The sequence below is a fragment of the Dermochelys coriacea genome, chromosome 10 (assembly GCF_009764565.3).
Source record: "Dermochelys coriacea isolate rDerCor1 chromosome 10, rDerCor1.pri.v4, whole genome shotgun sequence".
Taxonomy (NCBI): domain Eukaryota; kingdom Metazoa; phylum Chordata; order Testudines; family Dermochelyidae; genus Dermochelys; species Dermochelys coriacea.
In genome coordinates, this window is record NC_050077.1 from 36,360,335 (window position 1) to 36,371,879 (window position 11,545).

Sequence of the window (11,545 nt, forward strand, 5' to 3'; positions counted from 1 at the left end):
TGGGTTATGTGTGTTTGCTTTGGGACAGGCAAATTATGCTATTGTGTAGATTGTGCTTGCCCTTAAGTATGGGGGAATCATTGCTCTGTCTGATGTGAACAATGCTGCCTCTGTTAAGTGTTGCATTTTGCCTTTACAGATGCAAACTTGAGATCTTAGCCGTCCATGTTATCACCGGCCGAAAGACTCCAAAGAATCAGAAAGAGGCCACGTAGAAGCAAGGAAGACATGTTGCATGAAATAATGCAACATTCAAGTAATGAAAATCGAAAAGTGCAGGAGTGGTGGGACAATGAAAGGAGGATCCGCCAGCATAATGAGGAGCACCAGCACAAAAGTGCGGTGCTCCAGCAGCAAAGCACGGATCGTCTGATAAGCATAATGGAGTGCCAAGCGGACTCGATCCAGGCGCTTGTAGCCATGCAGGCGGAATGCTACCATGCCTGACCCCCTGCAGGCCTGGTCCCAAAACTCTTTCCCTTGTGCCCCCATGTCACCTCCAACCCACTTTCCCCAATATCCGGGTTCTTACCACCACCAGCTGCCTCCAACACCTGTAGCATCACCACCCAGCCCTGAAAACTATGACTTTTACCCTCTTCACTCAACCCCCATCACCATGCAGTGTAGCCATCCTGAAGTGCAGCACTCATTGCATAGCACTCCAGACAGAAAGGCTGAGTATGATAACAGGTCATACGCAAATCTGTGATTGTACTATTCCGCACCCCACCCCCTTGCCCTTTCTGTTTCCCAAGCAGTTGTGTTTCTTTTCAATAAATGAATTTTCTTTTCAATGAATGGATTTTTTGGCTTTGAAAACAGTCTTTGTTATTGCATTAAGTAAAAGATACCTTAGCGCAGGAAAGAAACAGGCCCTGCAAGTCAGCATAGCAAACACAGATTCCTACTAACATTGGAACCACTGCACTTCACTCCCGGGCAGGGCACCAGACATTACTGGTGGCTTTCAGCCTCAAATTGTTCCCTCAAGGTATCCCTAATCCTTGCAGCCCCGCACTGGGCCCCTCTAATAGCCCTGCTCTCTGGCTGTTCAAATTCAGCCTCCAGGTGTTGAACCTCTAAGTTCCATGCCTGAGTGAACTGTTAGCCCTTCCCTTCACAAATGTTATGGAGGGTTCAGCACGCGGATATAACCACGGGGATGCTGTCGTCCGCCTGGTCCAGCTTCCCATACAGAGAGCACCAGCAGCCCTTTAAATGGCCAAAAGCACACTCCACAGTCATTCTGCACCAGCTCAGCCTGTTGTTGAACCACTCATTGCTGCTCTCAAGGCTCCCTGTGTAGGGTTTCATGAGCCATGGCATTAAAGGGTAAGTGGGGTCTCCAAGGATCACAATGGGCATTTCAACTTCCCCTAGGGTGATCTCCTGATCTGGGAAAAAAAGTCCTGGCTTGTAGCTTCCTGAACAGGCCAGTGTTCCGAAAGGTGTGTGCATCATGCACCTTTCCAGGCCAGCCTGCATTAATGTCAATGAAACACCCATGGTGATCCATGAGTGTCTGGAGAACCATAGAGAAATACCCCTTCCAATTAACGTACTCGGAGGCTAGGTGGGCTGGTGCCAGAATTGGAATATGTGCGCCATCTATCACCCCTCTGCAGTTAGGGAAACCCATTTTTGCAAAGCCATCCACAATGTCATGCATGTTACCCGGAGTCATGGTTCTTCTGAGCAGGATGCAATTAATGGCCGGGCAAACTTGCATCAATACGATTTCAACGGTCGACTTCCCCACTCCAAACTGGTTAGCAACCGATTGGTAGCTGTCTGGAGTTGCCCGCTTCCAGATTGCAATAGCCACCCGCTTCTCCACCATTAGGGCAGCTCTCAATCTCATGTCCTTGCACCGCAGGGTGCAGGCGAGCTCTTCACACAGTCCCATGAAAGTGGCTTTTCTTATCCAAAAGTTCTGCAGCCACTGCTAGCCATCCCAGATTTGCATGATGATGTGATCCCACCCCTCAGTGCTTGTTTCCCAAGCCCAAAGGCGGCATTCCACAGTGGTGAGCATGTCTGTGAATGCCACAAGCAAACTTGTGTCATATGCGTTACTCAAGTCGATATCGTCAGAGCCCTCACTGTCACTTTGGATCATAAGGAATAACTCGACTGACAAACGTGACATGCTGGCGAGACTCGTCAGCATACTCCTCAGCAGTTCGGGCTCCATTCCCGCAGACTGAAAGGGAAGACAGAGCGCGCAGTACAAAAAACATTCAAAGATGGTGCCAAATGTGGACGGAAGCACAGGGATTGCTGGGATGCGAAGCAATGCATCACGGGGCGTTGGGACAGGACCCAGAATGCCCCGCACCCCTAGCCCCCGTACCACAAGCCACAGCACCAGAATGGGAAGAGGTGCTCTGTGGGATAGCTGCCCACAATGCACCGCTCCCAATGCCGCTGCAAGTGCTGCAAATGTGGCCACGCCAGTGCGCTTGTTTCTGTTAGTGTGGACAGACTGCAGCGCTTTCCCTACTGTGCTCTCCAAAGGCAGATTTAACTCAAAGCGCTCTACATTTGCAAGTGTAGCCATGCCCTAACTTTGTAAGGGCACTGAAAGTGTTAAGATCAGCTTAGAATGTGTTTTGCTTTTATTTCATTTGACCAAATCTGACTTGTTGTTCTTTGACTTATAATCACTTAAAATCTATCTTTTGTAGTCCATAAATTTGTTTTTTCTACCTGAAGCAGTGCGTTTGGTTTGAAGCATGTCAGAGACTCCCCTTGGGATAACAAGCCTGGTACATATCGATTTCCTTGTTAAACTGATGAACTCATATAAGCTTGCACCATCCAGCAGGCATAACTGGACATTACAAGATGGAGGTTCCTAGGGTTGTGTCTGGGACCGGAGATATTGGCTAGTGTAATTCGGTTGCACAATCCAAGCAGCGGCTGGTCAAAAGTGCTCACTCACATAGCTGGGAGCAGCTTACATGCCAGAGGCTGTGCGTGAACAGCCTGGGAGTGGGGGTTCTCACAGCAGAGCAGGGTAAGAGTGGCTCCCAAAGTCAAGGATTGGAGTGACCTAGCAGATCACCAGACCAGATAATACCAGGGGAATGTCACAGAGGGAGCCCCCTAAATAACCACAGCTGAGAAGACTCAATTTGTTCTTTAATATGAATTGACTCATCATCTTGTCATCAGTCTAACCACTTCCACCTCCATCCCCATGATCTCTCCTAAATAAAAATCCAGGCCCTGATCCTGCATTTCAATCTGTGCCATACTGAGCCCCTTTGACTTCATGGGCATGAGTCTTCCACATAGAACTGCATGTAGATCTCGCCCCACACTTCCCTCAGCCACCCAATCATAGGATGGCTCACATATATGAGATTTGCCTCTACTAGAAATGACAGCTTATTACCTGAACAGAGGACCTCAGAGCTTCTACTGGCTGCTTCACTTGGGTGTCTAATACAATACACATGGGCCACGATCCTGCTTTACATACACTCACTGACTTCAGGGTGGCTGATCTCGTGTGCATGGATCAATCCTATGAGTAAAGGTTATAAGAATATATCTACTTCCACTCTCTAACGTGTTAGGTGGGAAGCATTGCTGCCCTTAGCCCAGCTTTGAGATTTATTTTAGAAAGACTGTTTTGGGCGTCACTGCTTTAGAGGTTTTTTTCCATTAAGTGGTTTTAGTTTAAAATGATTATTTATGTCTTAAAACGAATCTGTACTCAGCTGCCTGAACCCACAAATAAACTCTCACAGGATCTTCCCAAAAAGAAGAAAAATATAATGGAGACAGGAGTGACGCTTTCTCAATAAAAGTCTAAAGATGACGCTGAGATCCTGCTTGAAAAATGCAGATGCAAAGAAAAGAATTCTCCATTTTTCTCAGTACGGTGAACACACATGGCCTATAATATCTGTGCAATGGAAGATGAGCTCTTATACAGAGGTTGAAAGCCACAGGGAGCATTGTACTGGTCCCAATCAAAGGAGTCATTCGATAAGAAAAGAATCAGAGGCAGAGTTTTAGGATGTATTTTTTTATTTGACACAGGCAACATTGAATGAGTGTTCATTGTAACAGTTGTACTGAACCTACGTTAGGTGACTCTCTCTCCTGTTGTCTGAAGTTATAGCAACAACCTCTTAAGATAAGAAGTCTTTCTCTTTTTTGATCACTACCTCCCGAATGGTGTTTTCTAGAAAGTAATTCTGTGTCTCCTGCAATAACAATAATGTCAATAATTATTCCAATGTAACTTGAACCTTTTGGTTTTTATATGTTGTTGTGTATGGGTGATCAGTGGTGTAATATCTGTATAGCACTAAAGAAAAGCTTTAAATGAAGATGGTAACGGTATAGTAAATGGAGAAGAGAGGGAAGAGGGAATAACAATACCTTTTTACTAAGAAAACTGTTCCCACTTTCCTTCTTGGATTCATTTTCCAGTTTATAAAAGCACCTTGTGCTCTAGGTACCATACAAAATATACAGAACCCAACTTATCCGTAATGCCCATTAAAGCATTTTAATCCTCTACAAAACTATAGTTTACAAAGGTCTCGCAGCATTTCAGAGACCCTGAGGCTCAGCCTTTCAAATAGGGCCAGATTACGCGACCCCCGAGCATGCTCAAATAAATTTGTTAGTCTCTAAGGTGCCACAAGTACTCCTTTTCTTTTTGCGAATACAGACTAACACGGCTGCTACTCTGAAACCTATTGAAAGTCAGTAGTCTGTAAGGGCTTGACTACTTGGGAAAGTTTTACCAGTATCAACCAGGGTGGGTTTGATTTAAATCAAATTGATTTAAATCACTAGTCAGGAAGACTTGATTTAATCATAGATTTCTACATAAAAGTGCATTCTTGTTGGTTGTTATAACCTTAATACATATTCTTCACAACTCAGAAATAGATGTAGGTTTCATTTTTAGAAGGTACACACTATACATTTTTAAAGTGATTTATTTTGAAAACTTTTCAGATTAGTTTTACAGCTATATCAGAAAATGAATGATTGTTTGGTTATTTAATTTTTTTTAAATTGAAGCAGATATTGATGAAGTCATTGGGAGGTGAACGATCTCCAATTCAATAGGTTAATCATTAATATTTAGTGGATCTTCTTGCCATGCTGTATTAGGAGGAGAACATCACCAGACAGACATTTAAATTGTTTTATTTAACTAAACCAACAATGTTATATATTCTGGATTTTTTTCTTCAATAGCAAACATAATATTTTAACAAAGCAAGCATATGAATTTTTGAATTTAGTTAAACAATCAAGTTTTTTAAAATCAGGTTTGTTTTTGTTAAAATTGTTTTTAACTAAAATAGTTAAATGAAATATTTAAAAACAAAAAAACAAAAATTAAATCGACTATGTCAGCCAGGTCACCATGAGAAACTTAAAATATTGGCTTCTGCAGCTAACTCAGTCGTCTTCACCTTCATTTTCCTGTTTGTTCATGATCTGGAAAAGAAAAACAAGCTTTACTGCTTTGTCAGGTCCCAAATGATTTCTCAGTTTGGAATGAATTAGTCCAAAGGAAGAAAATATTCTTTCTATACCAGCAGAAGAAGCTACTGCTGTTGTTAAAAGTGAGATTATCACTTCAACAGTCTCTGAATCCAAGTGCTTAAGTGACTTCCACCAGTTCACTAGTGTGGCTTTCTTTAAAACATCATCAGCAAACATATATTTCTTGAAAGATTCACACTTAGCTTTGAAGTTTATTATAGTTGGCATTATGGAGGGATGATTGGTGGATGTCCATGTCATAATCAACTCCTCTTCTTCAGCAGTTAAGGTTTGACCCTGGTACTGAGAATATTTGCAAGACAATGAGCTGGAGATAGTGCTTGTCCCATTTGTTTTTTAATGCTTGTAATTTAACTCTGTCATTGCATATTTCTCTTTCTAAGATCTCACTCAGTTCCTTCCAAATTTCATCAGCGTCAGCAATAAAACAGCTATTTCCCTGCATTTTGTTCAAGGCTACAGAAACAGGCTTCAGGGTATTCAGCATGTGTTCAACCTTTCTCTGAAGCCCAATATTGAGAACTTTGGCTGTGATGGTGCCATCTATTTTTTCACAATTTTGTTCACAAACTGTCATCAGATTAGACCAGTTTTTGATATAGTGCTCAAAACAGTCCGCTACTGAGTTCCATTGCATGTCTTGTGGGAGAGTTATCTTGGTTCCTCCCACCTTTTTCAGAGCAGCTGCTGTAAAGTGGTTGTTACAGAAGTATTTTGCAATTTCAACAACTTTAGCCTTTATTTCTGGACCACTCAAGTCTTTGGCTAGAAGGTGTATCAAATGAGCACTGCAACCGTATGTCATAGCTTGGGACTCCCTTCACTCTCTTCTAAATTTCTTTTCATCTTGGATATATTTGCAGCATTGTCTGTGACCAAACTGCATACTAGACATTTGATTTTTTTTCACAGTTTCTTATAGCTTTTACTGCTACTTCTTGTAAGTATTCTGCTGTATGTGCATTTCCTGATGTATCAATTGTTTCCGTAAGGAAAATATTCCCTTCTTCTGTTGTCACACAAGCACATACAACAGGATCATTGTGGACATTGCTCCACTCATCAACACTCAGGTTAACAATTTCACCCTCTAGACTTTTTTGCACACTGCTCAATTGCTCTTTCATACACTTTATCCAGCAATTTGTCTGTGACATCAGCTCTGTTGGGTGGACTGTATCCTGGTCTTATTGACTCAACCATATTAATGAAGTGTGGGTTCTCAATCATACAGAAAGGAGAGTTTGTTGCATAAACAAACTGGGCAATTTTTTAATCAATTACCTCTTTTTATAATCTGCTGGTTCTTATCACAAATTTATCTATGGTTGTTTCTGGATGATGGAGATTTTTTTTCTTTTTGCTACAGATGATTTACTGTGGCTATGTGACATACATGATGTAACAGAAACACTATCATTGGCAGATAACTCTGAAACTATAGAAAATAATGGTGATCTTGAAGGTGGATAGTCTTCAGAATCCTGTATGTTGAGGATGGATTTTCCTAAACAAAATAAGTCAATGCAGTTATTAATTATTATTACCATACTGCTCATTAAGTATTACTCATTGCATTCACTGACACTCAGATCTACTTAAAAGCTGAAATTGTAAAAGGAAGATCTGCCTATTTCAGCTATTTATTTTTTATCACAACCTCATCTAAAATGATAGTACCACAGAGTAACAACTATATTTTTTGCTCAAACATGAGAATTCAGGAATAGTCCAGAAGGAAGACAGGCAGTCCTTAAGAAAGAAGTATGAAATAAAAAAGTTTACCAACCTGAAGATCCTGCAGGTTCAGACATGTTCCTTTCATCATCTTCAACACAGCTTCCTCCTGAGAAGGAACACTTCTCATGATGTTGTTTCGGGCAGCCAGGCCTTGCATTTTTTTTATTGCACTGTTTGCATTTTGCAAGCACGCCGGTCTTACCCACAGGTAGAGGAACTTCATTAAAATATTTCCAAATTGGGTCTCTTTTATGGCCTGCTGCCATTATAGGTTTTCCCTTCTAGTGAGTGAATGGTATGGTAGATCTCAAATCAATGAAGGCTACACTCAGAAAGACCTCAAGCCTTCTAGAATACGCTGCTCAAACAGTTTCACTTTTGTTTCTACTGCCTGTTAACAAGCATGTTATCTCTAGAAACACAAATCCACAGTTTGAGAACTGCAAAACTAAGCATCTCTGATGGTATGTTCTAGAATGAGCACTGAGTCCCATTGGGTAGATAGAAAGATTAACCTAAATAATCTATACAGAAGCCCATGGAACCCCATAAAATTGAGTTCCTAATTCATGAACTGTTGGAACTTCTTTACAAAACTTTTCTTAAACATTACATGAATATATTGTCTCATATTATAACATTTGAATTTATAATTCCTATTCCATGATAAGATATCTTTGAGCTATAAAGTATCTTAATTAAAACTATCTTTAAATAGGTTTTTTTCCCAAAAAAGCATTTTATCAAAAAATCCGATTTAAAGCAAAAAAATTTGATTTTTTATATATTTTTTTTAAAATATCATTGATTTCTATCCACCCTGATACCAACTCCCAAGAGGATGCTCTGATTCTGGAATATGAGTGGCTTTTGGTTTAGTTTAAACCCCTTCCAAAGTAACATGAACTAAACTGGAAAAAGCCATTCTTATGCCAGAAAGAGTTCCCTCCAGCATAATAGCAATTTAAATTATTACCTTAGCTCAGTGGCTCTCAATCTTTCCACACTACTGTACCCCTTTCAGGAGTCTGATTTATCTTGCGTACCGCCAAGTTTCACCTCACTTAGAATCATAGGACTGGAAGGGGCCTTGAGTCCAATCCCCTGCATTCATGGCCAAACTAAGTATTATCTAGACCATCCCTGAAAGGTGTTTGTCTAACCTGCTCTGAAAAATCTCCAATGATGGAGATTCCACCACCTCCTTAGGCAATTTATTCCAGTGCTTAACCACCCTGACAGTTAGGAAGTTTTTCCTAATCATAGAATCATAGAAGATTAGGGTTGGAAGAGACCTCAGGAGATCATCCAGTCCAACGCCCTGCTCAAAGCAGGACTAACATCAACTAAATCCTCCCAGCCAGGACTTTGACAAGCTGTGCCTTAAAAACCTCTAAGGATGGAGATTCCACCACCTCCCTAGGTAACCCATTCCAGTGTTTCACCACCCTTCTAGTGAAATAGTGTTTCCTAATACCCAACCTAGATCTCCCCCACTGCAACTTGAGACCATTGCTCCTCGTTCTGTCTTCTGCCACCACTGAGAACAGCCGAGCTCCATCCTCTTTGGAACCTCCCTTCAGGTAGCTGAAGGCTGCTATCAAATCCCCTCTCACTCTTCTCTTCTGCAGACTAAACAAGCCCAGTTCCCTCAGTCTCTCCTCGTAAGTCATGTGCCTCAGCTTCCTGATAATTTTCGTTGCTCTCTGCTGGACTGTCTCCAATTTGTCCACATCCTTTCTGTAGTGGGGGGGGGGGTCCAAAACTGGACACAGTACTCCAGATATGGCCTCACCAGTGCCGAATAGAGGTGAATAATAACTTCCCTCGATCTGCTAGCAGTGCTTCTACTAATGCAGCCCAATACGCCATTACCCTTCTTGGCAACAAGGGCACACTGTTGACTCATACCCAGCTTCTTGTACACTGTAATCCCCAGGTCCTTTTCTGCAGAACTGCCGCTTAGCCAGTCGGTCCCCAGCCTGTAGCGATGCATGGGATTCTTCCATCCTAAGTGCAGGACTCTGCACTTGTCCTTGTTGAACCTCATCAGATTTCTTTTGGCCCAATCCTCCAATTTGTCTAGTTCACTCTGGACCCTATCCCTACCCTCCAGCATATCTACCTCTCCCCCTAGCTTAGTGTCATCTGTGAACTTACTGAGGGTGCAATCCATCCCATCATCCAGATCATTAATAAAGATGTTGAACAAAACTGACCCCAAGACCGACCCCTGGGGCACTCCGCTTAATACCGTTAATCACTATCCGTTGAGCCCAACAATCTAGCCAGCTTTCTATCCACCTTGTAGTACATACATCCAATCCATACTTTTTTAACTTGCTGGCAAGAATACTGTGGGAGACGTTATCAAAAGCTTTGCTAAAGTCAAGCTATATCACATCCACTACTTTCCCCATATTCACAGAGCCAGTTATCTCATCATAGAAGGCAATCAGGTTGGTCAGGCATGACTTACCCTTGGTGAATCCATGTTGACTGTTTCTGATCACCTTCCTCTCCTCCAAGTGCTTCCAAATGATTTTCTTGAGGACCTGCTTCATTATTTTTCCAGGGACTGAGATGAGGCTGACCAGTCTGTAGTTCCCTGGGTTTTCCTTCTCCCCTTTTTTAAAGATGGGCACTATATTTGCCTTTTTCCAATCATCCGGAACCTCCCCCGATCGCCATGAGTTTTCAAAGATAATGGCCAATGGCTCTGCAATCACATCAGCCAATTCCCTCAGCACGTTCAGATGCGTTCTTAACTTGTTCTTTCACCACTGAGGGCTGCTCACCTCCTCCCCATACTGTGTTGCCCAGGACAGCAGTGTGGGAGCTGATCTTGTCGGTGAAGACTGAGGCAAAAAAAGCATCTTTCCTGAAATGTGGCGCCCAGAACTGGACACAATGCTCCAGTTTAAACCTAATCAGTGCGGAGTAGAGCAGAAGAATTACTTCTCGTATCTTGCTTACAACACTCCCTGTTGTCCGGATGCCAGACCATCGCCTCCCAAAACAGGTCCTGTTCTCTCAGCTGAAAGAAGGATACCGTAACGTGGGTGGACAATGGAAGTGTTATAAGGACTTGCTGAAGGACAACCTAAAAAAGTATCAGAGTAGCAGCCGTGTTAGTCTGTATTCGCAAAAAGAAAAGGAGTACTTGTGGCACCTTAGAGACTAACAAATTTATTAGAGCATAAGCTTTCGTGAGCTACAGCTCACGAAAGCTTACGGTCTAATAAATTTGTTAGTCTCTAAGATGCCACAAGTACTCCTTTTCTTTTTTCTAAAAAAGTATAATATTGACATTGACACTTGGGAGACCCTTACCCAGGATCGCTTAAAATGGAGTGAAGTCCTATGTGGTGGTCCCCTGCATTTTGAACTTGGTCACTGACAAGCTGAAGAGGACAAGAGGCGCAGGAGGAAGGAGAGACTGGCTCCCAGGCATGGTCAATGGCCTCCTGCTGAGGCTGAAAACATCTGCCCTCATTGTAATAGAACTTGTGGTTCAAGGATTGGCCTTATTAGTCACCTGAGGACCCATAACTCCCATGGAAGATGATCATACTCGGTAACGAGTGATCGCCCATCATCATCACATCCCAGAATGATGATTGCTTTTTTTGCAACAATGTTACACTGATGACTCATATTTAGCTTGTGATCCACTATGATCCCCAGATCCCTTTCCACAGTACTCCTTCCTAGGCAGTCATTTCCCATTTTGTATATATGCAATGTATTATTCCTACCCATGTGTAGTCCTTTGCATTTGTCCTTAGTGAATTTCATCCTATTTACATGAGACCATTTCTCCTGTTTGTCCAGATCATTTTGAATGATAATCCTATCCTCCAAAGCACTTGCAACCCCTCCCAGCTTGGTATCATCCGCAAGCTTTATAAGTGTACTCTTTATGCCATTCTCTAAATCACTGATGAAGATATTGAACAGAACCGGACCCAGAACCAATCCCTGCAGGACTCCACTTGTTCTGCTTTTCCAGCATGACTGTGAACTACTGATAATTACTCTCTGGGAACAGTTTTCTAACCAGTTATGCACCCACCTTATAGTAGCTTCATCTAGGTTGCATTTCCCTAGTTTGTTTATGAGAAGGTCATGCAAGACAGTATCAAAATCTTTACTAAAGTCAAGATATACCACATCTACCATTTCCCCCTGTGACAGGGTGTCTGCCCTGCACTGGCCCTGATAGGGTTAAAATCCAGCCTGGAGGGCTGCAAGG